The 6,141-nt window shown below is 38.1% G+C and overlaps 1 long non-coding RNA gene across 1 annotated transcript; it reads left to right on the top strand.

Annotated features, from left to right (window-relative positions):
• Positions 1 to 177: 177 nt before the first annotated feature.
• LOC104915338 lies at positions 178 to 1,942 on the top strand. Its single transcript, XR_796333.3, has 2 exons — positions 178 to 326; positions 1,522 to 1,942. It is a non-coding gene; the product is annotated as an uncharacterized LOC104915338 (long non-coding RNA).
• Positions 1,943 to 6,141: the final 4,199 nt, after the last annotated feature.

Genomic DNA, 6,141 nt, shown 5'->3' with positions numbered 1-6,141 from the left:
TTTTTTTTCTAACCTGTTATTTTCTTTCATTAAAGAAGAAGAACTAGAAAAACTTTCATTTTCTAAATAACTATTAGCGTGACATTTATGTTTTAGGCTTGATGCTTTGCAATAATGGATGTGGAGAGTAGAGTTCTTTAAACTAAACATTTCACCTTTATTTTGAACTATAACTATATTTTGCTGTTTTTTTCTCAGCAATTGACTTGAAAAATGGTTCTGGAGCTGTGTACCAGGGACCTGCAAGAAGTTCTGCTGATACCACCTTCACACTCTCAGATGAGGATTTCATGGATGTGGTGCAACAGAAGACCAATCCCCAAAAGGTAAAAGGGTTGTGCCAAACTCACTTGCCTAGGAAGTTTGCCTAAAGTCAAGTTCTGGTTCATGACTGTTTGCATTTGAAAGCCTGCAAGGCTGGGTGTTTGGACAGTGCAGATCAGACTCAGATTAGGTATAAGCACGTCTTGTACTGTAATGGTCAGAAGGCATGGAAAGGAATTTATCCCATCTTTACCTCTAAGGAGGATAGCAGTACCTCAAATGATATAAAGCCTAATATTACGAAGTTTTTTGTTGTTGTTTGTTTTTCTTTTTTTTTTCCTCTGACATTTCACAATATCATTTGTAAGGTTATGCTGTTCGATATGTTATATTACAGGAAACTGGTATTTGTTGCAGTACCGTGATTTACTGCTACAACTGCTGTAAGGAAAAGTGACGAACAATGTGCAAATGCATAAATTCACAAAAATTAGGTCATTTTTTGAGGGAAAGCAAGTTTTGTAACCAGAGTTTGTACTTTCAATGCCATGTGTAAAAGTAAATTAAACTGCCACAAAAATAATATTTCAGCTTACGGTTTAATGGTTGAGCAAATGAGAACCTTAATTAGCTCATCATATATTGAACAGTTTGTTTTCTTTGATCCTGAGCAGAAGTTGTTAAGAATTGGTTTTAGAATTGGAGACTAACGATGGCAAATGTCTGTTAGAAGTCCAATATACTAGAGAAATAAAATCCTTTGTGCCCCTCTTTAAATAGCAAGCATAGGGCATAAACCAAGCCCTAGATGTTGACAGTTAATCTCCAGAAAGCAAAAGAGCTATGACTGCAATTCAGGCATATTATCTATTCTTAGAACTTCAGTATTTCCTTTGAGTTGATGTGGAGTTTTCTCATCTAAAGGAGGTATAAGCATCTATTCGAATTCTGTTCTGCCATCTCTCTCTTCCTGATTTAAATCTATTTCAAGTTAATGGGGCTATGCAAAGGATTTCCTTTGAGAACATTCAAAGAGCTTTCAAATTGTGAAGCCATAGTGAAACAAAACTTTAAAAAAAAAAAAAACTAAGGAATAGATTGAAACAGCATTATATAGCTCTGTGAGCTAGGGATAATAGCATGAAACAGCCCTGATTTTTTATTGCAGGGTTGGTTTTTTTTTTTTTTGGTAATAACAATTCTTTGGATTGTGAATGGACAGTTGAATGCATTTTTTCTTTTCTTGCCTCTTTCTAGGCATTCTTTTCTGGTAAACTGAAAGTGAAGGGGAACATCATGCTGAGCCAGAAGCTGCAAATGATCCTGAAAGATTATGCCAAACTCTGAACTTCCTGATCATCTACCGTAGTAGTGAAGAAGTTCAGAAGACAGAAAATCCAATTATTTCAGAAGCAGCAATTAAAACATTTTGGGGATTACTTAACATAAAGCTGATTCATTATATTGCTAATATACAAGCTATTTTACTTGCTGTAGACACAAAATCATAAAATGATTCTAAGCATTAATATCCTATCCTTGTTTCTCTGCAGCAATAAAGAATGATACTTCTCTCATTGTACATCTTTATCTGAATAAAAAATTCTTACAAAGATGCATATATTTCTGTATTAATTCTAAAGAAAATTAAATGACTATACCTCTTTGATAACTTCTATGTGTCTGTTTGTCTTCATTTGTATTACCTTAGACATCTTAATTCCTATGAATCTAGCTAGCTTGTTATTAAAATTAAAAGTTTTTTATCTTAAGCTCTCACTGTCCCATTAAACATGGAAGTCCATTGTATTTATTTGCATTGTGTTGTTGTGTTTTCTTCTGTACAGAGAAAGCCCTTAAACTTCATCTGTGCCCACATTTTTTAGACGATCACTCCTGTATATGTTACTTTTGTGAATGGAAATCAGTGAGGCTTTTTCACATAACTCCCTCATAATTTCAATTAGGAGCTTTTCATGCTGAACTCTAAAGGCTTTCTGTTTTTTAAAAAAGATGATAGTCTTTACATGCACAACTTTATTAAAGGGAATTGCTTGAGTATTACAGAGGGCTGTTATAAAAAGAAAGTTTTACCTGTTAATTCTTTCATACTGAGTAACAATTCTTTTAATATGGAACAGTAGGATGCAAAGGTATGTAACTGGTTCGTAATGTGAGGAGAGTTTAGCACTTAGGTATAAGAAATGACAAGAGGTAGCTAGCACAGCTATTGTGAAAGTCTCATGGCATGTGTTTCTCACTTTCATGTGTGTAGTTACCACCGGTATAATTTATGCTTAGTTCCTGTAAGAACTGCTGACTGATGACAGGAATCTGGAGCCTTTGTTCAGACAAGCTGAGCACAAACATTTATGTGGTGGGTTTTTTGTTTTTTGCTTTCTGTTTTTTTCCTGCCTTTATAATCTGCGTTCATTTTTTCTCTCTCTTTGAGTTAGTAGGAAATGAATGATGACACCAAATGGAAGGAATCATAGGATACATCCAGAGGAACCTGGATGACTTGGGGAAGTGAGCCAGCAGGAAGCTTGTGAAGTTCAACAAGGACAAGTGCAAACTCTTGCACCTGGATTACCCCGTGCATCAGTGTATGCTGGGGAACTTCCAATGACAACTTGACAGGAAAGGACGAAGTCATCCTGGTAGGCACCCAATTGAGCCAGCAGTGTGCCCTTGCCACAGAGAAGGTTGAGTTTTCTGGTGTATATTAGGCAAAGTGTTGTCAGCAGGTGGAGAGAGATTATCTTTCCCCTCTATGCAGCACTGGTGAGGTGCCACAGTGCAAAAGAGACATGGACATACTCGTGAGAGTCCAACAAAGGACCATGAAGATGCTGAAGGACATTTTCATCTGAGAAGTATATTACACAGCACCAAAGGTTATCACTACAGCCAGAGTATTCTTTGCGTAGATGCATTCTCATAAAGGCTGTTATCATGATAGCAGATAAGTGTAAAATGAACAATTCACTCATATGGGCAGAGCTGGGATATCTGCGGCCACATGTTTTCCTGAGGGGAAAGCATTCTTGTGTATGCTGCTTGTCACAAGAACTCCTGGTAATGGAAGATAAATATTTTTGAGCCTGAACAAGGAGAAGTGACACCAGCCCAGCTGTCTGAGTGGGCTGTAGCTATCAAAGAGCCTGTTGAGACTGTAAATGAATGTATGTTTTGAGGACACATGTTTGTAACACTGGATTCAGTTCTCCACAAATTTATTTCTTCTTGGCTAAACTACCAGCCATTTTTTGCTTCAGATAGAGAAGTATAAAACTGACACATCAACTAGAGTCTGTCTCATAAATTGCATCATCAGTAGATAGGAAGCAGAACAAGTGTGATGTGTGCCATCTCAGAGGGGCCATCAAAAGCCAGTGAGTACATTTATGTTGATTCTAATCATTGTCATCGTTGTCTGGTACTGCAGAGTCTACCTTATGCAACGACTTTGTAGCACGTACAGAAAGTTGTCTTTTATGACTAAAACATTTTTATTTTCTAAAAAAATGTATTAGAGAAGCCGATCTGTTGGCTGTGCATGTCACATACATGAAAAACAATTTTCTACATATACCTTTTCTGTGTAAATATGTCCTAAAAATGTGTTAAAAAAAAAAATGAGGAAATAGCTGTGTGTCCAGGAAAGCAGTTATATTTCTTAATGAGATGCCTCTGTAGGTGACAGAAACAGAAACAAATAAATAAATATATTTAAAAGAATATATTCAAGGAAATGACAGCCTGTTTGATAGGCTGCTGTTTCAGAAGTTTTCAGCTTTCATTTGGGGTGGTATCATTCTGATTTTCGAGCTTGTGTTTCAAACCTTTTGGCATTTTTCATTTGGAACAGTTTTTGGGGAGTCTCTCATCTTTTGGAGGCTGCAGTAACATATGCTGTTGCATCCGTTTCCAGACAAGACATAGAGACATGAGAGAACTATTCACTTTATCACTTTCTTTGTGCATGTGCTCAGGGTAGCATTTGCACTGCTAAGAATAAGTGCTGTTACCTTGGATTGCAAAGCCCTCTTGTTTTTCAAATGTCCCAGCTCTCTAAGTGGTGGTTGGTGACCCTGTACGTAGCAGGGGGGTTGAAACTAGATGATCATTGTGGTCCTTTCCCATCCAGGCCATTCTGTGATACTATGATAAAGCAATGTTCTCTAGGAGATGAAGAGGCCTTTACAAGCACCTTAGCTGTAAAAATTCTAATGGCACATACAATCTATTTAATACAGACAAGAGCAAGTCTGTTTGCTATTCATCATAATATATGTTTTTTTACCATGTTTTGATAAATCCTATATGCATGTGAATAACAATCTGAGCATCCATGTGAGGTCTGGATTGTAAGCTTTCCAGATAAGAATTCAATTGTTTGTCCAGGAATACTTGCGTTAGAGCGAAATCTGACTGCATGAATTGCTGCGCTTTTTAGTTATGGCCCATTTTTTATTATTCCTCTTTTTCCTCTCCATACATTCATTACAATTTTCCTGCTGGCTTGCAATTATGTTCATCATTCAAACCTTAAATTGCAGTTCCACAGATTAGTGTTCTCTTCACTTGATTATGAGGCCACTGACTGAAGCAAGAGAGCTGTGAGCACAGATGAGGAAAGTTATAATCTTTCTGACTTCAAGTAAGCTTGTGCTGAATTTTATGCTTTCCAGTCCCCACAACTGTTTTTAATCTGTTTACTGCAGTGGAGTTCAATACCTTCTCTAAGTGTCATCTATGATTAAAGGTAACAGCTCTTTAAATGTTGATGAGTGCATTCATAATCAGAGAATATTAAAATAAGTAAAATGAGGGAGGGTGGGAAGCATGAAAGAGGTAAGCTTGAGGAATTCCATATAGAGAAACTTAATTCCATGTCCTATAGCACTTTCTGATGTTTATTCCCACCTTCCTCATGAGCATTATGCTCTTACAAGCAATTTGTGTTTGTCAGGTAGACTGAACTGCTTGTAAAAACAGCTGCCCATTGTTCAAGTGTTACCCTGAGAAATTAAAATGCCTTGTGGAATAGAAGAACTCAGTGCTGCAACCAATGAATTCTCCTAATCTAGATAAATTAACTTTTTAAATTAATGCCTTATTTCAGTATTCGTAGATTCAAACAAAGAATGGCTTTGGTCGGAAGGGATCTTAAAGCCCACCCAGAGCAGTCCCCTACCATGGCCAGGGCTGCCACCCACAAGATCAGCCCCATCCAACCTGATTTTGAAATTTTCTTTCTGTTCATGATACCTGAAAGGGTTAAAGGAAGAGGAAATATTAATGTCCCCCAGTTCCTGCACTATTTTCTTCTACTTCAGTTGCTGCAGGTATCTTTCTTACTCATGTTTATTCATGTGAAAATGAGTTCTCCACAATGTTTTGCAATGAAGAATCAGATAGAATCCTAGAATGGCCTGGGTTGAAAAGGACCACAATGATCATCGAGTTCCAACCCCTGCTGTGTGCCAACCAGCAGACCAGGCTGCCCAAAGCCACATCCAGCCTGGCCTTGAATGCCTGCAGGGATGGGGCATCCACAACCTCCTTGGGCAACCTGTTCCAGTGCCTCACCACCCTCTGAATGAAAAACTTTCTCCTAATATCCAACCTAAACCTCCCCTGTCTCAGTTTAAAACCATTCCCCGTTGCCCTATCACTATCCACCCTTGTAAACAGCCATCCCCCCTCCTGTTTATACACTCCCTTCAAGTACTGGAAGGCCACAATGAGATCTCCTTGGAGTCTTCTCTTCTCCAAGCTAAACAAGCCCAGTTCCCTCAACCTTTCCTCATAGGAGAGATGCTTCAGCCCTCTGATCATCTCAGTGCCCTCCTCTGGACCCGCTCCAAGAGC

The sequence above is a fragment of the Meleagris gallopavo genome, chromosome Z (genome assembly GCF_000146605.3).
Source record: "Meleagris gallopavo isolate NT-WF06-2002-E0010 breed Aviagen turkey brand Nicholas breeding stock chromosome Z, Turkey_5.1, whole genome shotgun sequence".
In the NCBI taxonomy this organism is placed as follows: Eukaryota; Metazoa; Chordata; class Aves; order Galliformes; family Phasianidae; genus Meleagris; species Meleagris gallopavo.
The sequence above is the reverse complement of the archived record's forward strand: the minus strand, read 5'-3'. Positions and strand labels throughout refer to the sequence as shown.